The following is a 21,753-nucleotide window of genomic DNA, read 5'->3' on the forward strand; positions in this document are numbered from 1 at the left end:
CCTTACTTCTTGGGCATGTGGTAATAGCTCAGGCTGCTGTAGAGAGAGCAACTCCAGGCTGAACCTCAGGTGGGCAGAGTTGAGAGATGCAACAAGAGTCTTGTAACTCTCAGGCATCCTCAACTCCCACTGACGAGCCCCAGAGGTCTCGAAGGTCCTTCAAGCCTTCTCCTTCTCTGCTGAAGGAACTGTGAATATGGATGAGTGACTCGGGGTCAGAGACCCCAGAAGTAGGCAGGAGGCCTGGGTCTCCCGACTCCAGGCCTTGCCACTGTTGGTGCTGCCTGCCAGCAGGCGCACTGCCAAGTTGCTTCCTCCTTGCAGGGCTTTCCCTATTGACTGGGATGCTTCAAGGCACTACAAACCTATGACAGAGTATGTACCCACGAAGCCCCTGCACACAGTACTTGGGGACATGATAGGTCCCACTCCTGGAAATCTCATTTTCTGGATGAAAGAATAGGAACTCCTCAATGTTAGGTCATCTGCCCTGGAGCGCACATATGGGAGATGGCAAAACCAGGGCCTGGGCTCAAGTTCATCTCCAAAACCAAAGCCTTTTGGGTAATGCCCAAATGTGTAGGAATCTCAACTGACAGTCACCTCTAAGGGGTCTCCTACCCTGATTTTCTCCTGAGTGTCAGTTTGTGTCCTAGCCACACCTGACTCCATCAGCTAAGAAAGCCACATCTGATTGGCTAAGGAAGGTCCCTAGAGGAAGAAGGAGCACAATCTTTCTGTTTATTTATTTCAAGATGCAATGTAAGCTCTCTACTGTTGAACCAGAGCCTCAGATCTTTACTTTTGTTTTGACAAGAAGATGCCCAGGCTGGCCTTCAGGCTTCCGTCTTCCAGACCTTACTAGGATTAATGAAGCAATCAGCAAATAAAGTCACCTGTTGCTTAGTGCCGAGGACAAGTTCTGAAGATTGTGTCATTTGGCGATTGCGGTGCTCTGTGCACATTGCCATCTAGAGAGCCTGGCCTGCTTCATACTTGACTGTATGGCTTGGCCCGAGTTCAACTGGAGGACATGCCAAGGTTCCTGCAATAAGCCCCGGTGCTGTGTGTTCTGGACAGGGACAGCGGGGCCACTCAGCCAACCATCTCCCCTTCCGTAGTGTGGCAATTCCAACCTTGGCTCCTGCCTGCCAGACAGCCTGTGCTGTGCACAGAGTACCTCTTCTCTGCCACATTATTCATTAGCTCCCAATCGCTGGCCTGTCCCCAGAAGTTAGGGAGCCAGTGTCCGATCAGTCAATCCCACTTTGGCCAAATGCTTGCTTCCTGGTCATTAGTGATACCAGTTCACGCTGACTTTGAAAAATTAAATCTGACCTTTGATGTTGACATCAAGACAGATGCCTTCTCACGGCTTCTGAACTTGCTCTCAGAGTCAAGGAAGTTTACAAAGAGGTGGAGGTATGAACTTTTCATTTCATCCTCTATCACCTGGCCTTTCTCCATTTAATCTCTGAATATATCCATTTTCTTCCTCTTACAAAGATATTCCGGAAAGGAAGGAATATGGTATTTTAAATAAGACAATAGGGGTAATAACTCATCATGCTTCCTTTGTTGCTCTGTTGCTATTGTTTTCACCTTCATCATCATCATCATCATCATTATTATAGTTGTTTATTTACTCTGTGTGAGCGTCTGTGTCTGTGTGTGCTGGCCTAGCCTACAGTGAATGTACGGAGATCGGAGGATGACTTACCGGAGCCAGTTCTCTCCTCCTATCATATGAGTCCAAGGGACTGAACTCAGGGTGTCAGCCTTGGCAGAAGCTACCCCAAGCTGCTGCCCCAACTCACTGGCCGCAGTTTTGTTTTCATTGTAAGCTGCCCCTTGGCTTAGTCTGAACGATCTTACAAAACACCCTTTCATCTATTGGCTGTATTTTTTTTAACTGTTTCTGTTTTCTTTTCAATGAAAGTTCTCTTAATCCCTCCAGGGAAGTTGGAGTACAATTCAGTCCTTCTTAACCCCCGCATCCATCTTGGCTAACTGTCACCTCTAACTGTCATTCTTCCCCTTTCTTTGTCACTCTCAAATTTCTAAAGTCACAGCCCTCCTTCTTCTGTCCAAGCTGCTGCTTGGCTTGGTTCCTTCCACATGGACCCTAGCCTAGACCTCAGACCCAGAACCAAGCAAGGCTGTCTCCATGAGAACTCATAAAGACCACTGTTACTGCCACTGGTGGGTGCACAGCCCCTCCCAAAGTCATCTTCCAACAGGTTACAGGATCGAGACCATCTGATGCTTATTACCCCTCATTAAGCCCGACACACAACCAGTCAAGAATAGCACCTATTTTAATGTGTGAATTGCATTTTTTCCTAAAATTAATGGGCAACATCCTAAAACTCTCCCTATTCCAAAAGTCAATTTGATTAATCACAAATAAAAACCCTCTGAGCATAAATGAATACAGTTGGAGCCACTTTGAGTTACTTCTCCTGCCTGATAAAACCATGAACACGTTAGACCGTTCATCATATCCAACGAGTCCCTTTGATCATCTTAGAAGATGAATTGATCTGGCTTATCTATTGTTCTATTTTTAATCATTTAATTGAGGATATTAAGAGAAGTAATGGCAACCTGTAACAGTCACTAGGCTCTGATGTTCTAACTCGCGATATGATTTCCATCATCTAAATTTCTCTGGCGCCAAATCCTATTGCGATGAGAATTTGCATACAGAACCCCCTCCAGCCTCCAGTCGTGTGCTGTTGCTTAGTCCTAAGGACAGCCGTCCGCCACGGCAAATCACTGGAGCTGCACTTAATTTTAATTATTCTTTTAAATCGGAGAGATACCCTGCAGTGGAATTCTTATAATTAAATAGAAATTAAAAGTTCCTAAAAGCCTTAATTTCAGCTACAAATTTAAATGCAAATGAATGCATTGGAAACCACAAGTCCCTCCCCCACCCGAGGTCTCCAAAATCGCTCCAAACAGGGAATGTCTGGAAGCCAGGTGAAGGATCCAATTCCCACAGTCCTGCACTTGGAAGCTAAGACAGGAAGACTGAAAGTTGAAGCCACCCTGGGTTATACAATGAAACTAGCTTAAAATTAACCAAGTAAAGGTCTAAAGTGATCCTGGAGGTTCCTCTGGGAACCAGATCTGTTCCATCTTGCTGTATTTGACCAGGGGACAGCTGTCCAAGAGAATTGGTTTAGTTTAGGTTCCAGAGAAGTGGCCCCTGAGACAAAGTTAGCTGTACAAGTAGCAGGGACGAGGGCCTGGAACAGAGAGAGTGGCCGAGGAGGGAGGTGGGGAGAGGGAGGTTGCTCCTGAAGAATGAGGTAACCCCCCAATTTAGTTGCGCTCCCATCTGCCAGGCAGCTCCCGAGTCTGTGAAGAACACATAAGGATGTGCGCACGTCTGTCACCTTATCCTAGCCTAGGGGTGAAGGAGAGAGGGTTTGACCTACTTCCTTACCATTGCTCATTAATGGCGGCTGTTTCCAAAGGGCTGTCAGAGTCCAATGTGAGTCTCATTCGTGGCACAGACTAAGGAAAAGTCCAGACGTGGGACCAGATGTCCTGTGTCCTTGAGGGGGAGTCTCATGGTGGGTAGCGCTAACCAAGAACTCAGCAGGAGTTAAGTCACCTGGGAGATGGGCCTCTGAGCACGTCTTGGGGGTGAGGGGAACTGTCTTGATGTTATTCAGGCAGGCATCTGGCCACCATGGGTGGCTCTATTCCCTGGACAGGGAATCCTGGACTATGCAAGAGTGGGGACCATCTTGCATGACCTGGGCACCATCATGAGTGCATTTATTGCTCTCTTCTGATTATGGATGTCATGTGACTAGCTGCCTCAAACTCCTGACACTGTGGTCCCCATGCCATGATGGCCAGTAACCTGAAACTATTGGCTAAATAAATCTTTCTCCCTTAAGTTGCTCAGTGAATTTTTAGCACAGTAGCAGAAAAAGAAACTAAGGCAGAACCCTTAGTAAGGTTCAAGAGTAGCCAACAGCTTCTGCTATAGGAATCTGACCCAGAGGCTCCAAATCAATACACACCAACCCTAACCGAGAGGGAGCAGCCTGCATCACTGTTTCATGCTTACAAAGTTTATGTCTTAAAACATTAGAAAAATTTACCCTAAATACTTATCTCACCAATCCAGAACAAGATTGATTTTTTTTTTTGGCAACAAGAGATCATTGATTTTATGAATAAATTTTTTTTCAAACAAAATAGTTGATTTTTTTTTACTAACTTCTCCCAGTTTCCTCAACATCTTTTTTTTTAATTAAAAATTTCCACCTCCTCCCTTCCTTCCACTTCCCTCCCCTCCCCTCCCTCCACTCCTCCTACCCCTCCTTCTCCAGGCCAAAGAGCAGTCAGGGTTCCCTACCCTATGGGAAGTCTAAGGTCCTCCCCGTTCCCCCCAGGTCCAGGATAAGATTGAAATCTTGACCAATTTTGTAAGGGCTTGCAAGCATGAGCACGTGCGTGCATGCGTGTGTGTGTGTGTGTGTGTGTGTGTGTGTGTGCACACGCGCGCGCGCGCACGCGCGCGGTTTTGAGGATTTAACCCAGGGCTTTAAAGATGTTAGGCAAGGGCTGGAGAGATGGTTCAGCAGGTGATGGTACCTGCTGCCAAGCCTTGGACCCAGACTTCTGGGAGAGAGAAACCACTTCTGCCGTTTATCCTCTGATGTCCATACAAAAGCTGTGGTGTGTACACTCACACACATTAAGTGGAAAGAAAAATACTTTCTTACTAGAGTCTAGGAAAGCTCTACTATTGACCTATATCCTCAGGTCTTATTTTAGCTTGCTTTGATACAGGCTAAGAAGATCGGGCTGTAAGACCGACTACATAGGTGGTTCATGGTTGAAAACCATAGCTGGTGAGCGAGTTAGACACAGCCAGAGTTCCCTTGAGGGAAGCAAACCTAGGCTCTCAATGAGTGCAAGAAGGGACTGCACCATCCCCTGCAGCAAAGGTGTGGGAAGGTCTCCCCAAAGCGTCGAGCCAGGCTTCCGCATGAGGCCCTCAGCTCCGAACTCCTTGTGAGTGAGAGCCAAGCTCCATTCTCCCTTCTCTACATGCGAGCCCTCCTGCTCCCAGCACAGGCAATGGTAGTGGATACTCATGGTGCTCTGCTCTGTATACTGACTGTTACAAGCATGCAGACTCTTCAGTTCCCAAACAACCTAGGAACCATCTCCAACCTCGATGGCTTATTCTTGGATGTCAGTGTGGCTACATCTGGAGCTAAACCTCAAAACGGAGAGCAAACCTGTGAGGGATATTTTTTTTTTTTAGTTTGAAGTAAGAAGATCCACTTCTAATCTGGATCTTTGAGTTAGGAAAACACACACTTTTAATCCAGATCTTGAAATTGGAAGACGCATCTTTAATTCATATCTGATCTGGGCGCACCTTCTGCTGGAAGGCTATACAAGGACATGGAAGAAGGAAGCTTTTGCTCTATGCCTGTTTGCCCTCACCTTGCTAGCACGTCTATCCCTTCGCTGATGGTAGAGCCCACTTCTTTGGGATTCTGGTGTATACTGAAAACCAGCTGATGACATCCAACAAGATGGACTGGATTATTGGACTCTCCATTCACGGCCAGACACTGTTTAATTAGCTGGACCACAGCCTATAAATTGTTCTAATAAGTCTCCTCCTTCTTTCTGTATATACTGAGAGATTTGTATAACATGAAGGGAAGGCTTGTTTGGGGGTTTCTGTCCTGCTCGGCCCCCTACCTGTTTAGTCCCAAAGTAAAATCACACAAGAGATCTCTATCAGTCATAATGCTGATTGGCCCTTGAGGTCAGGCTTCTTATTAGCTAATGCTCACATCTTGATTAACCCATTTTTCTGATCTATGTTAGCCATGTGGCTCAGTACCTTTTTCAGTGGGGCAGCTCACATCCTGCTGCTTGAGCGGTCTGGGCAGGAGTGGGAGCAATCAACTTCCTCCTTCCCAGAATTCTCCTGCTCTCCTTGCATCATTTCCACTTCCTGTCTGGTTTTCCCACCTACACCTCCTGCCTGGCCTATCAGCGTTTATTTAAAACATGATTGACAGAATACAGACAATTCTCCTGCACCACTTCCCCCCTTTTTTTTTAAAAAAAAAAAAAGGAAAATATCCATAGTCCATTTTTTTGGGAATGTGGGCGTAGTATTCCAGGCTACTTCAGGCTGGTTGGGGGCACTGATGATCTTATGGGGACCTCAAGAAAATTTAGACTTATGATCAAGTCCTGACTGAAGTATCCTGTGAGTCTTGATCATCTCAGGCAACAGTCTTGAACCTGTTCTGGATGAAGAACTCAGACATCTGGGCCATCTGTTCCTACCGGAGATTACTCAGGTGGTCTCCCTTGGTCAAAGATGATTTTTCTTAACTCTGAATAAATCCAGAGCCTCTCGTTTTCTGTGAAAACAAAAGCAAAATCTCTTTTTCAAAGTAACATACCTTTTGACTTCAATTTTGAAGCCAAGGTATTTTTAAAATACCTTTCTTGGATTAATTTTGCAGTATTTATAAGCAAATATCTTTTTAGCAGCTGTTGCTCCTTCCTCAGCATTTAAACAATTCAAAGAGAGCATAATAGCACACAGTATCAAGATTCTCTGTGTATTTTCCATCTTTACGTGGCTTTATTTTAACCACTACTTCTTTTATTTTTACTTTTAACTTTTGGCTTTTTGAGACAGGTTCTCTGTATATCTTTGTCCTAGAACTCCCTCTGTAGACCAGGTTATCTTTGAACTCCCAGAGATCCATCTGTCTCTGCCTCCCTGGCTATTCATTCTTTTTTTTTTTTTTTTGACTCTGAGAACTTTAACCTTTAGCCTGTATATATTTTTAACACAATGTAAACCATTAAGAGGTTTTCTTACTCTTTGAATCTCTCTTTATTGTATATCTCTCTTTTTCTGACCATATGGGTCTTTAATTTGCTAAGGAATATGGAGAAGACAACAGTCAAAAGCTCTTAAGGCGTTTCAAGGTCCTTGCCAGGAAGCAAGCTGCAACAGTGTTTTCATAGTCTGGACTGCCTGCTTGAAAAAGTCAAGAGTTTTCCCTGGCAGGACGAGCAGGCATTTTAAAACAGCGCAGCTTTTTTTCCTGCCACAGCTGAAAACTGAAATGCTTTACTCTAGTCTTTACCAAGCTTTCTCAGGCTTTATGTAGATGCAGTTAACCACGTGGACGCCATTCTGTAACATGAGTGGGACCTTTTTGTTTGTGTTTTTATGTCCTGTCCAGTACCCCCAGCTGTTTAGTCCCAGAGAAAAATCACACTGAGATCTCTATAAATTATACAGCTGATTGGCCCTTTAGGTCAGGCTTCTTATCAGTTAACGCTCACATCTTGATTAACCCATTTTTCTGATCTATGTTAGCCATGTGGCTCAGTACCTTTTTCAGTGGGGCAGCTCACATCCTGCTGCTTTAGTGGTCTGGGCAGGAGTGGGAGCAAACAACTTCCTCCTTTCCAGAATTCTCCTGCTCTCCTTGCATCATTTCCACTTCCTGTCTGGTTTTCCCACCTACACCTCCTGCCTGGCCTATCAGCGTTTATTTAAAACATGATTGACAGAATACAGACAATTCTCCCACACCAGATTTGTTCTGTTACTCTAGAGAACCCTGACTAATACATTAACCTAAGGAACTTAGGGCTCAGCAAAGGTAAGTAAGTTGCCCAAGATAATAAAGGAAGATGTGATTTGAACACATATCATCTGGGTTCAGGGCTGAGCTCCCCAACCATCCTGGCCACAAGGCTTCCATACACAGACCATAAGTGGCAGCAGAACCCAACTGCTACTCACGTCCCTGCCCTGTTAGAGTTACTCAACTGTCTTGGAAACAGCTTCTTTACTCTCCAAAGACTCCTAGGGCCACTCCAATCCCAAGATCTCTGGCCCACTCCAATCCCAAGCACCCCTGCATCTCTGCATCTTTCAATACAATTTAAAAAGGAATCAAGTCAAAGTCTTCAGTGACATCTGTCTGTGAAGCAGATAGCTTTGCTGTATCAGGAAACCACTGGGCAGAGGCGGGGTGGGATGGGTGGGTGGGTGGGGTGTCCCACTGTGACCTCAAATATTTCCAAGGGGATCTGCTCTTGAATTTTGTGACTCCATATTCACAATGCAGTTTTCAGGATCATTGATACCAACTAGAAAGTGAATGTCCCCGTACTCTTCTTTGTTAGCTTGCAAGAAACATTTTCCTTTCTCACTAATGTTCAGTGTCCCTGAGGATACATGTGACTAGTTGTCTCAGACTCTGGATGGAATTTAAGAGACTCCTTAACAAGTCACCTCACCCCACAGTAATCTCCTGAGTCTTCAGCCACAGGGAGACCATCAGGGAGCCAGGCTGAAGCGGAGAAAACCACGAGTCACAGCAGCCTCCCCTGGGACCACAAACTCCTATTTTAATAACATCACATCATCCCCAGCCAATTTTCGTACCTATTTTGGGGAAGCAGTTTTTTAAAATTTTTTGTAGATTAAATTTGCTCCTGGACAATATCATACATACGTATAATGCATTTTCATTATTTTCAGCTCCACCCTAAGACCTCCCTCCCATCTTTGCATCCTCCGTCCTCCCTCCGAGGAAGTCCTCTCCCCATGCCCATGTCTTTTTCTTCCTTTGTGTGCACACATGGGTAAGCAGCACACACTCGGAAGTGAGAGCTCAGTTTCCAGAGCTTCTCACCTCTTTGGTTGCTGCTGTGCTGGGTCCTCCGGGCTAGCTGACCTGAGAGGTTTCAGCCAATTCTCTTGCCGTTGCCTTCCTTCCATCTTGCTCTAAGAGTGCTGGGATTCCAGACAGGCACAGAATCTGGTTTTTTGTCCTGCTTCTTTAAAGAAGCTCAAACTCAGGTTATCGGATTCCTGCGGTCAGTACTCTCACCCACGGCACTGTCTCCCTAGTTCCGTGATTGACTATATTTTAAATGCAATGCAGGTTAAATTCACACACATATGAGAGGGAAAAAAAGAGCTGGCCCACAGACCATCAGATCATCGGCTCTGATCTTCAAGGTGAAAACAGCCATTTCACTGTGTCTTAGTTAGGGTTTCTATTGCTATGAAGAGACACCATGACCATGACAACTCTTTAAAGGAAAATATTTAAATGTGGTTTGCTTACAGGTTCAAAGGTTTAGTTCCTTATTGTCCTAGAGAAAAGCAAGGTTGCAGGCAGACAGACATGGTTCTGGAGAGGTAGCTGAGAGTTCTATATCTGGATCCACAGGCAGCAGGAAGAGAGGGTGATACTGGGCCTGGCTTGAGCTTCAGAAACCTCAAAGCCCACACCCAATGACACACTGCCTCCAACAAGGTCACATCTCCTAATAGTGCCACTCCATATGGTTGTGGCATTTACAAAACTACGCAATTGTGTTGCTAAAAGCACAACTTGTCACATATACGTGACAGCATATAATACAGTTTAGTATGCATCTCCGACATGGCAGATACTCTTTAGATGTGGGGACAGGGACAGTGAACACCAAGACTGTATTCTCCACCTCTGAGGAGCTTACCTCTTCCAGGGCAGGTGACACTTGTTACACCTGGGATGGGAGCATCAGAGCTGAGTGTTGAATACATATACACTCTGGGCCTAGAGTTCACTGTGGCCAGACTCTGCTTGCCTACAGCCCATTGTGGGATATTAGGCATTTCCAGAATTGCATGCTCCCCTACACTAGGCTGCGACACAAGGCAGATTAAACTTCTGAAGTCCCTGAAATTCTCCAGCTCATTTCCGCCCATGACTGTGAACCAAACACACAGCTATGAATGTTCACAGACTGATGCTGCTTAACCTGTCCTTTCAGGCTGCAGACACGGAACTGTGGAGGGGCACACATGGAATCTGACAAGCGGTACATCTGCTACCACAACAGAGTTGCCACCTTCAAGATCTTTGCCTGGTGCTGTTGAACCTGGGTGTGCTGGCAGAACGGCATTTGCAGGGAACAGGAACTTGAGAGCTCAGAGCTGAGACACAAGGTCCTGCGGGGAGCAGACAGCCAAGTGATTATTTGCTATGATTATGATCATAGCCCAAGTCCCCCAACACAGAGGTGGGGATGTCACAGGAGTGTCTGAGCTGTGCTGTGGCTGAAGAAGTTGACATTTCAATGATATGCAGCACACCAACTCAGGGTTTTCCTCTGGTTCCCATTTGCATCCTTGCAAAACCAGTACTAGTGGACAGAGACAGTAGGGAGCCAAGGAGTATTCTCTTTACCAAAGAGAATTCTACAAGGTGCTGGGAAAAGCAAGTCTTTACCTGTAAATAATTTTGGAAGTGAACAATACTGGAGTAGAATAAAAATCTAAGCGGGACAGTTAATATTGGTATCAGCTTAATAGAATCTAGAATCGCCTAGGAGACATACCTCTGGGCCTGTCTATGAAGGAGTTTCTAGATAGGGTTAGTTGAGGTGGGAAGATGCAACCTGAATGTCAAGGGTCAGAGTCCTGGAGCAAATAAAAAGAAGAAAAAAGAAAAGAGAGAGAAAGTTGGCTGAGTGGCAGCATTCATCTCGGCTTCCTGACTGCGCACACCATGTGACCGCAGCTCAGCTCCTACACCCTGCTCCCCACCATGATGAGCTGTTCTCCAGACCTGTGCATCAGAAGAAACTTTTTTTCTTTTCCTGTACTTTTTGTTGTTGTTAGATATTTTGTCACAGTGACACAACCCAAGCTCCAGCTTTGGTGCAAAAACAGAAAAGAATACAGCCCCCAGGATCCTGCAGTGTAAATTGGGGGAACATCTAGCAACTATGAGGAAATCAAACAATTCAAACTCCTTGAAAAAGGATTGGTTTTGTGTGTGTGTGTGGTTTTTTTTATTTTATTATTATTATTATTTTTTAATTTTTCGAGACAGAGTTTCTCTATATCTTTGGAGTCTGTCCTGGAACTAGCTTTTGTAGACCAGGCTAGCCTCAAACACACTGAAATCCACCTGCTTCTGCTTCCCAAGTGAGGAACTGTTTATTTTTTAAAAGATAAAACTTTCATGGGCTAGCTTTGAAGATGCAATCTTTCTGCCTCAACCTCCAGAAAACTGGGGTTGTAGATGGTTTATACCACAGACAGGAAAAAAAATAAGGAAAAGAAATCTAATATAGTTTTATAATTAAACATCTAATTAATTAAACATTTAATTAAACATCTAAGCACTCAGATATAGCTTGATCTAGTGGCTTGTCAGATATCTTCTGGACTCGGGTTCTTGTCATCCTTTGATTTTGGTCTCCGGGGGCTGAAATTGTTCTTAGGCAAACTTTCTCCCTGTAGAAACCCGTGGAAGCACCACACTTAGCCATTTTAGGGCCAAGGCCAGCAGGTGCTATGCTTGTCCCTCATTGGTTCAAAGCGAGTCACATGTTCACCTCTGAACCAACCATTGTGGCTAGAGGAATGGGATTATCTGATTGGTCAGGCCAAAATTCGGCCTGGTGGTTCGGTTGTTAACGGAAGCTTTAAAAAGGCAGTTAACGTTTGAGAGCCCTGAGTGAGCCCCGAAGATGTGGAACAGAAAGGGAGAGGGTGGCAGGGCTGGCGCAGAGTGGGAGAGACCTCCAGGACCACCGTGGTTCATGAAGGAGAAACGTGCTCGTCCAATGCCAAGAATTAACAAGATTTAAGAACTCTCTGGATTAACATGCTGCAAAACTCAAAGCCATTTTTTTTTTAATTCAACTCCTGTTGCTTGCACGCTGACCAAATTCTCGGTCCGCACGTAGCAGGCGCTCTCAGATCAACGCTGACTTCACTAGAGCAACAGACTGCATGAAGGGAGAGACCCTCTGTATACTTACAGCAAAGGTGCTCTGCCCGGCATGCGTGTGCTGGCTGTCGCCCTCCATCTTTATTTACAGAGACATAAGCATTGCTTTCAATAAGATCAGAGTTGCAGCATGAGCGTATCTAATGTAATTGGAATTGGTACACCCCAGATTCATGCACGGCACCCCATTTTATGCCTTGTAGGCTGTTCTTGCCGGTTTCCAGCCGACTGAGAAACTTGTGGATTGCTTCACTTTCTGCACTAGCAGAGGAAGGAAAATAGAGTAAGGAGACAAGGATAGTCGATGTTTGTAGTTGGGAAGCCATTGGGGCCAGATGGCTGGGGCTATCGGCTTGGCTTGCAGGGCGTTTGGCCCCACGCACCAATTCTGTTACCTTTGTAACGGTTTTAACCGTTACTGCAACTGCTACTGTTGTGCCTTTGTAACCAAGGCACCCCTCAGAAACAAGGCAGGAAGGGCTTATGATGGTTCATGACTTCACCTGGTCTCAGTCCATCATGGTGGGGAAGTCAGAACCAAGTCCTTCAGGGCTGGTCAGGAAGTAGAGTGACCGAAACCAGGAGGGTCTAATAACCTGGAAATTCCTGCCTCTAGTAATTTAAGTCAGCCACAGGCCCCATCTCCTAAAAGTTCCAAAGCCTCCCTACACAGTCATCAGAGAGGAGACCAAGTATTCAAACACATGAATCTATGGGGATATTTCGGATTTGGACCCCACAGATTTCTTGCCATGTATTAGTGGACATTAGGATGGTTATGGTTCTCAATTTCTTCTGTTAAAGAGACGGTGGAGGTACACGAGAATAGAGACGCTGCCTTTCACTTTGAAAATACTTGGTGAACCCTTTTCCCACAGAGCTCAGAACAGACAGCACTGGGGCATGAGTCACCCACCATCAGCCTAGAGCTGATTTCTTCTGATGGGCATCCTTTACCAAACAAAGGCACACACTGTTCACGTCTCAAAGTCTTGGCTGTGGGGGAGGCACAGGCCCAGGCATGTGTCCCCAGACTTGGAAACTCTGCTCTCCTGAGGGCAGCGCCTAGTGACCAGTCCCCCACAGGCTGTGAGAGGCCTGGCTTTGCTGTGATCGCAGCTCCTTTCCGGCTCAGGCCTGCATTTCCCGACCTTTTATCTTCACTGTCACTGATTTCTTATAGGGGAAAAAAAGTAGCACTGAGGGGGCGGTACCTAGGCGTGTATCCGTTGTCATCACCTGCACAGCTGTCACCAGCTTCCTCAGTCAGCATCTCTACCCTGGACTGGTCCTAGCATAAAGAGGAACCTCCCAAAACAAATGGAGCTTTGCTTATTCAAGGCTTGTTCAGGCTTTGCTTGTCCAAGGTCAGGCTCAGAGGTCCCTGTGCAGTTTCTTGGCGCATGAAATGCCTCCATTTGAACTTTTGGACTTGATGGCCTCCGGGAGGTGGGGAGAGGCCAGAAATCTGAGCAACATCCATGCGTGGATTCAGGAAGCCCTGGCTCACTCCAGGGCATGTCTACAGACAGTACAGGGAACCATGGGCAGGAAAGGAACAAATGACCACACTGGGAAAGATAGTGCACCCATGCCCAGTAGATGCCGGTCCTCCTCCCCTCCCGACAGGGGCTTCCAGCTACATGTGGGACCACCCCCCCTCCCAGGTCACCCTGGCTGTCCTCGGGGCCATGGTGCATCTGCAAGCATCCGGTGGACGCAGTGCCAGCAGCTGCTGAATTTTCCCCTGTAGAGAGCCAGAGGAGACAAAAAAAAAAAAAAAACCAGGAGAGCACCAAAATCTTCTGTCAGACTGGTAGTCTTTGTCTCATTCTGGCAAGCAGTGCTTATAGCTTTGTTGGTTAGGGTTGGCGTTATTTCAGAAAATCGCACGTGAGACTAACAAAGTGCCGAAGCTGTGGCCACAGGCCCGCAGGATTTCATCATCTGCATCGAAATGTTCTTCACGGCCATTGCCCATCATTATTCGTTCTCCTATTAACCGTATGTGAAAGAAGCAGAGGAAGGCTTGTGCTTCGACTCCTTCCTAGCCATGTAGGATTGTCAAATAACAGAGATGATGTTTCTGAGCAAGTGAAACGTGTCGATAGTCTTAAAGGAAGAACAATGCAAGGTTATTCCCTCCCCCCCCCCAAAATAATGTTTTCCTGAAGACCCAGAGCATACTGAACACACAAGTCTGCTTTCCTCATCGTCACGCAATGCAGGTTCACCAGGTTCAAAGTCATCCTCACCCCTGGGCCAGTATCAGGGCTTTGGACACACAGTTATTCCCCCGAACGTAGCTGCTGCATCCAAGCTGTGTGAAGACATCATGACTGACATCCCAGAAGAGCAGGGCCCTCCTGACGATGCAGGCCAATATCCGGACTTGGAAGACACAGTTTCTTCACAGGACACACTCTGAAGATGCTATGAATGACATCCCAGACGAGCAGAAGAAGCTCCTTGATACATTGGCAGACTCCTAGAGAGCTGCCACAGTTCAGACTATGGGAAAATTTCAAAGATAGGCAAAAGCCAGATATAACGATGCTGATTTTAAGAATAAGAATAACAGCCTCAGCCAGGTGTAGTGGCTCGTGTCATCAATTCTACACACCGGAGGGCAGAGGCAGGCAGATCTCTAGATCTATAAATTTGAGGGCAGTTTGTTCTACATAGTAAGTTCCAGGACAGCCAAGGCAACAGAGAGAGATACAGTTTCAAAAACAGAACAAAACAAAAACAGCAAAAACCAACCAAACAAAACCAAAAGACACATCTAAAAAGAATCACAGCCTCTCTTCGAGCAGTTGCCCTGCCTGGAACATTGAAGATTCCTGGTGAAGTGTTTTCCTTTCTCTAAATTGCACATTTTTTTTCTCTTTTGGCCTCACTTGCACTCTGTAAATGTAGACTCTTACCTAAATGTTATCAGTAGCAGTATTATGTTATCTTGGAACAGACTCAACATTATGCTATCTTGAAATCTCTGCCAAAGAAATTAGTTCATTACGAGTTAATCAGTCTCAGGCAAGTTCTTAGGACAAGGTAGAAGGCATCTATATTGACTATAATATCAAAGGAATGGGCTTTAGTCCAAATGCTACTAAAGACCTCGATTCCTTCTGAGACTTCCTGAGTCAGGCATCAGCAGCCCCTTTGCTCTCAGCACTATTGTCTTGCAGGCTCCTACTAGATGGCCTGTGAAAACCTGCTCACCTTTTAAAACACATTTCTACTTTTTGCTACCCCCTCACCTCCCTCTAACCCCCCCCCCCCCGTGCACCCAAGGTTGCCTGGCAATCTTGTCTACTTCCAATATCCAGGAGGATAACTATATGACTTTGTTCAGGTTCACCTTCTTATTTAGCTTCTCTAGGATCACGAATTATAGGCTCAAAGACCTTTAATTATGGCTAGAATCCACTTATGAGTGAGTACATACCATATTCCTCGTTTTGGGTCTGGGTTACCTCACTCAGTAAAGCGTTTTCTATTTCCATCCATTTGCATGCAAAATTCAAGATGTCATTGTTCTTTACCGCTGAGTAAAACTCTAATGTGTATATGTTAAACACCTTCTTTAACCATTCTTCTATTGAGGGGCACCTAGGTTGTTTCCAGGTTCTGGCTATTACAAATAGTGCTGCTATGAACATAGTTGAACATATGCTTTTGTGGTATGATGGGGCATCTCTTGGGTATATTCCCAAAAGTGGAATTGCTGGGTCCTGAGAGAGGTTGACTCCCAGTTTCCTGAGAAACCGCTGCACTGATTTCCACAGTGGCTGCACAAGTTTGCATTCCCACCAACAATGGATGAGTGTTCCCTTCACTCCACATTCTCTCCAGCATAGGCTATCATTGGTGTTTTTGAGTTTAGCTATTCTGACAGCTGTAAAATGGTATCTCAAAGTTGCTTTGATTTGCATTTACCTGATCGCTAAGGAGGTTGAGCATGACCTTAAGTGTCTTTTGGCCAATCGAAGTTCTTCTGTTGAGAATTCTCTGTTCAGATCAGTACCCCATTTTTTAATTGGGTTAATTAGAGTTTTAGTGTCTAGTTTCTTGGGTTCTTTGTATATTTTGGAGATCAGACCTTTGTCTGATGAGGGGTTGGTGAAGATCTTCTCCCAGTCGGAAGGTAGCCTTTTTGTCTTACTGACAGTATCCTTTGCTTTACTGAAGCTTCTCAGTTTCAGGAGGTCCCATTTATTCATTGATTCTCTTATTGTCTGTGCTACTGGGGTTCTACCTAGGAAGTGGTCTCCTGTGCCTATGTCTTGTAGACTACTTTCCACTTTCTCTTCTATCAGGTTCAAAGTGGTCAGATTAATGTTGAGGTCTTTAATCCATTTGGACTTGAGTTTTGTGGAAGGAAGGGGAGAGGGTTAGAGAGAAGGGAGTAGGGGAGGAATGGGGAAAGCTTGGGGGATTGGGATGGGGGAGGGAGGAAGGATGGTTGTGGGAGCAGGGAAGTATATATCTCAACTAAGGGAGCCATTTTAAGGATTGCAAGAGACTTGATTCTAGAAGGGTTCCCAGGTCCAAGGAGATATCCCCAGATTGTTCCCTGGACAGCAGAGGAGAGGGGGGCTGAACTGGCCTTGGCCCAGAACCATACTGACGAATATTTTGCACATCACCATAGAACCTTCATCTGGCGATGGATGGAGATAGAGACAGAAACCCACATTGGAGCACTGGGCTGAGCCCCCAAGGTCCAAATGAGGAGAAGAAGGAGGGAGAACATGAACAAGGAAGTCAAGACTGCGAGGGGTGCGTTCACCCACTGATAAAAGGGGACTGATCTAATGAGAGCTCACCAAGGCCAGCTGGAGTGGGACTGAAAGAGCATGCTATCAAACCGGATTCTCTGAATGTGGCTGACACGAGGACTGTCTGAGAAGCCATTGATAATGGCACTGGGACTTGTTTCCTCTGCATGTACTGGCTTTTTGGGATCCTAGTCTGTTTGGATGCTCAGCTTCCTAGACCTGGAGGGAGGGGGGAGGAACTTGAATTTCCCACGGGGCAGGAAATCCTAACTACTCTTAGGACTGGAGAGGGAGGAGGAGAGGGAGTGCGGGGAGTGGGAGGGTATTGGGAAGAGGGGCGGAAGTGGAAATCTTTATAAATTAATAAATAAATAAAATGCAGAACAACAACAACAACAACAAAATAAAATGCAATGGAAAGTCCAGCAAAACACACACACACACACACACACACACACACACACATTTCTAGTCAAAATTCTAAAAGTCTTCCTCGTTCCTCCAAAAACCAACAAGGTAGGATTTATAGGAGAACGAATGATAATGGGCAATTGCCGGGAAGAAGATTTCCAGGCTGAAATGATGAAATCCTGCAGGCCTGTGGCCACAGCTTCTGCACTTTGCCATTCCCACCTGCGCTTTTCTGAAATAACGCCAACCCTAACCAACAAAGCTATAAGCACTGCTTGCCAGAATGAGAAAAGACTACTACTTGGACAGAAAGAAATTTGCCGAAAGGTTGTATAGGGCCGAGCTCTTCTCTCAGCACCTTGTAAAACAGCGGGAGGCAAACATGGCAAACAGTTGTGACAGGTTATTTAATATAACCAAGTACGTGAAAGCATTGGAGAAACTAATTTTCCCTTCATGGTAGATACCAACAACCTCAGATCTAAAGCCGTCACCGTGGTGATTGGTCTGACCACAGTGTACTGCAATACTCCTAGTTTGCACCGAAAAAGCAGCATTTCTCCCATAGCCCAGGGTGGACAGCAGCACAGAGGAGGAGATGCTGTTGCTGATCTTTAGCTTCCAGGTGTAGCATCACGTTGGGGAATCGGATTGTTAGGTAGTTGTTGAGGAATATCATGAAGTTATAAATGACGTAAGCTTCGTGGATCTCCCTCAAGGTGTCCATGCAGATGGCGATTTGGGGATATTTCAAAGCCAACTAACTCTCCAAACTGTATATTGGGACCATCCAAAGAATCTGTTAGTTTTTGAAGCTCCCAAACACACAAGGGTACCGAGACGAGGATGGAAATTACAGAAGTACGAGCAGAGTCAGATCCATTGCCTCCACTTGTTCTCATTGCAGGCACAGGGCATTTTCACAAATTAGTTTTGTTTGTGAAAAAAAAAAAAAACCTAATTCAAAAACCGAACCAAGCCGAGATTTTGGTGCCCTCCTGGTTTTTTTTCCTCCTCTGGTTCTCTACATGGGAAAACTCAGCAGCTGCTGGCACCGTGTCCATGGGATGCTTGCAGATGCGGGCTGCATCCTCGCCGACTAACAGGCATGCACCCGGTCCTCTGAGGCGCAGTTGCTGCTCACCTGGGGGTCGCCTAAAGTCTCAGTTGCACCATGGCCCAGAGGACAGCCAGGGTGACCTGGGTGGGGGGTTCCCACCTGCAGCTGGAAGTCAGCGACTCCTTCCCCCCTGCTCTGGCTGGCTAGTCTCTGTCCCTGAACGGGATTATTTTAATTAATTTTTATCCCATGCATCTGAATGCTTGACTATTTTTATTTTAGATACACTCACCATGTGTGTGTGCCATGGCTGCAGACCCGGAGAGGGTATCAGATCCTCCAGAACAGAGACACAAATGACTATAACATGCCATGTGAGGACGGGGAACTGAACCCAGGTCCTCTACAAAGCAACAAGGGCTCTTAACCATCTACCTAGCCAACTCCTCAGCCCCTGCCTGGACTTTGATCTTTTAAATAGTATTGACATTATGAAAGTCTATGGGGCTTTTGAAGTTGTATCACTTGCGTTTTGCATTATGATATGGCTGTGAGCTCTTTGGGTCCAGGGAGTAGAAAGTGGTGATCTAAGTGAGCAATGTTTCTACGGGCTCAGGTATTTGAAGACTCAGCTTTGCTTTGAAAGACCCTCAGTGTGGGGAGACTCTCACTCAAGTCTCGGGATAACACGACCGACCCTCCCCAGTAACTCACGACAGACCATCCTTGCTACAATCACACGAGGTTTAATTGACAAGTTGGGAACCAGTGCACTGGGGTTGAGACTCATAACCCACGCAGGGGAAGAGTTCGACCCCGAGTCACTGGGAGAAGGGATTTTTAAGGGAAGAAACCACAGCCCAGTGATCTGAAGAGGGTAGGGAGGTCCAGTGATGATCACAAGAGGCTGTTACTCTTAAAATCAGCATCGTTAATATATATACATATATATACTAACATTTATGTATTAGTATTGTATGATGTATAGCATATAGTAGTTATATCTGCCTTTTGCCTATCTTTAAAATTTTCCCGTAGTCTGAACTGTGGCAGCTCTAGGAGTCTGCCAATGTATCAAGGAGCTTCTTCTGCTCATCTGGGTTGTCATTCATAGCATCTTCAGAGTGTGTCCTGTGAGAAACACTCTGTCCTTGTGTCTTCCAAGTCTAGATATTGGTCTGATTCGTCTGGAGGGCCCTGCTCTTCTGGGATGTCAGTCATGATGTCTTCACACAGCTTGGATGCAGCAGCTACATTCGGGGAAATAACTGTGTGTCCAAAGCCCTGATACTGGCCCAGGGGTGAGGATGGCTTTGAACCTGGTGAACCTGCATCATGTGACGATGAGGAAAGCAGACTTGTGTGTTCAGTATGCTCTGGGTCTTCAGGAAAACATTATTTTTTGGGGGGGAGGGGATAACCTCGCCTTGTTCTCCCATTAAGACAATCAGCACGTCTCACTTGCTCAGAAACATCATCTCGGATATCGTACATGGCGAGGAAGGAGTCGAAGCACGAGCCTTCCTCTGCCTCTTTCACAAGGATTTATAGGAGAACGAATAATGATGGGCAATGGCCGGGAAGAAGATTTCCAGGCTGAAATGATGAAGTCCTGCAGGCCTGTGGCCACAGCTTCTGCACTTTGCCATTCCTACGTGTGCTTTTCTGAAATAACGCCAACCCTAACCAACAAAGCTATAAGCACTGCTTGCCAGAATGAGAAAAGACTACCACTTGGACAGAAAGAAATTTGCCGAAAGGTTGTATAGGGCTGAGCTCTTCTCTCAGCACTTTGTAAAACAGCGGGAGGCAAACATGGCAAACAGTTGTGACAGGTTATTTAATATAACCAAGTACGTGAAAGCATTGGAGAAACTTAATTTTTCCTTCATGGTAGATACCAACAACCTCAGATCTAAAGCCGTCACCGTGGTGATTGGTCTGACCACAGTGTACTGCAATACTCCTAGTTTGCACCGAAAAAGCAGCATTTCTCCCATAGCCCAGGGTGGACAGCAGCACAGAGGAGGAGATGCTGTTGCTGATCTCTAGCTTCCAGGTGTAGCATCACGTTGGGGAATCGGATTGTTAGGTAGTTGTTGAGGAATATCATGAAGTTATAAATGACGTAAGCTCCGTGGATCTCCCTAAAGGTGTCCACGCAGATGGCGATTTGGGGATACTTCAAAGCCTACTAACTCTCCAAACTAACTGTATATTGGGACCATCCGAAGAATCCTTTTGTTTTTGAAGTTCCCAAACACACAAGGGCACCGAGACGAGGATGGAAATTACAGAAGTACGAGCAGAAGTCGGATCCATCGCCTCCACTTGTTCTGATTACAGGCACAGGGCATTTTCACAAACAAATTAGTTTTGTTTGTGGGGAAAAAAAAACTAATTCAAAAACCGAACCAAGCCGAGATTTTGGTGCCCTCCTGGTTTTTTTCCTCCTCTGGTTCTCTACATGGGAAAACTCAGCAGCTGCTGGCACCGTGTCCATGGGATGCTTGCAGATGCGGGCTGCATCCTCGCCGACTAACGAGCATGCACCCGGTCTGCTGAGGCACAGTTGCTGCTCACCTGGGGGTCACCTAAAGTCTCAGTTGCACCATGGCCCAGAGGACAGCCAGGGTGACCTGGGTGGGGGGTTCCCACCTGCAGCTGGAAGCCAGCGACTCCTTCCCCCCTGCTCTGGCTGGCTAGTCTCTGTCCCTGAACGGGATTATTTTAATTAATTTTTATCCCATGCATCTGAATGCTTGACTATTTTTATTTTAGATACACTCACCATGTGTGTGTGCTGTGGCTGCAGACCCAGAGAGGCTATCAGATCCTCCAGAACAGAGACACAAATGACTATAACATGCCATGTGAGGACGGGGAACTGAACCCAGGTCCTCTACAAAGCAACAAGTGCTCTTAACCATCTACCTAGCCAACTCCTCAGTCCCTGCCTGGACTTTGGTCTTTTAAATAGTATTGACATTATGAAAGTCTATGGGGCTTTTGAAGTTGTATCACTTGCGTTTTGCATTATAATTGGGTCCAGGGAGTAGAATGTGGTGATCTCAGTGAGCAATGTTTCTACAGGCTCAGGTATTTGAAGACTTGGCTTGCTTTCTTGAAAGACCCTCAGTGTGGGGAGACTCTCACTCAAGTCTCGGGATAACACGACACCCCCCCGTCCCCAGTATCTCACGACAGACCATCCTTGCTGCACTCACAGGAGGTTTAATCAACAAGATGGCAACCAGCGCCCATGGGCCGAGACTCAAAACCCAAGCAGGGGAAGAGTTCGACCCCGAGTCACTGGGAGAAGGGGTTTTTAAGGGAAGAAACCACAGCCCAGTAATCTGAAGGGGGTAGGGAGGTCCAGTGATGATCACAATGGGGCAACTCCCTGTTCCTCAAGGTTATTCTCAAGATTATAATCAGCTAGTTCCTGAAACACAATATTCCAAAAATACCAATGATAATCCCAAGGGGGAAACTCTCTGTTTCTCAAGATTATTCTCAAGATGACCATCTAATTTTATCTTCAGCTAGTTCCTGAACTGAACTGGCTAATCCCAGATTTTTGTTTCTTCCCTCCCGGCTTAGAATTTTGGCTCTATTTTTCCTGCTAGGAGGTTTTGGATTTATCCAGGTCTTTCAACTTGTG

The 21,753-nt window shown here is 46.0% G+C and overlaps 3 pseudogenes; 1 reads left to right on the forward strand and 2 right to left on the reverse strand.

Annotated features, from left to right (window-relative positions):
• Positions 1-13,377: 13,377 nt before the first annotated feature.
• On the forward strand, positions 13,378-14,339 carry LOC148118461 (transmembrane protein 184C pseudogene; annotated as a pseudogene).
• Positions 14,340-17,098: 2,759 nt separating this feature from the next.
• LOC148118462 (transmembrane protein 184C pseudogene) lies at positions 17,099-18,813 on the reverse strand (annotated as a pseudogene).
• Positions 18,814-19,208: 395 nt separating this feature from the next.
• Positions 19,209-20,446, reverse strand: LOC148118463 (transmembrane protein 184C pseudogene; annotated as a pseudogene).
• Between the last annotated feature and the right edge of the window lie 1,307 nt (positions 20,447-21,753).

Source organism: Myodes glareolus, chromosome 22 (genome assembly GCF_982192425.1).
Source record: "Myodes glareolus chromosome 22, mMyoGla1.1, whole genome shotgun sequence".
Lineage (NCBI taxonomy): Eukaryota > Metazoa > Chordata > Mammalia > Rodentia > Cricetidae > Myodes > Myodes glareolus.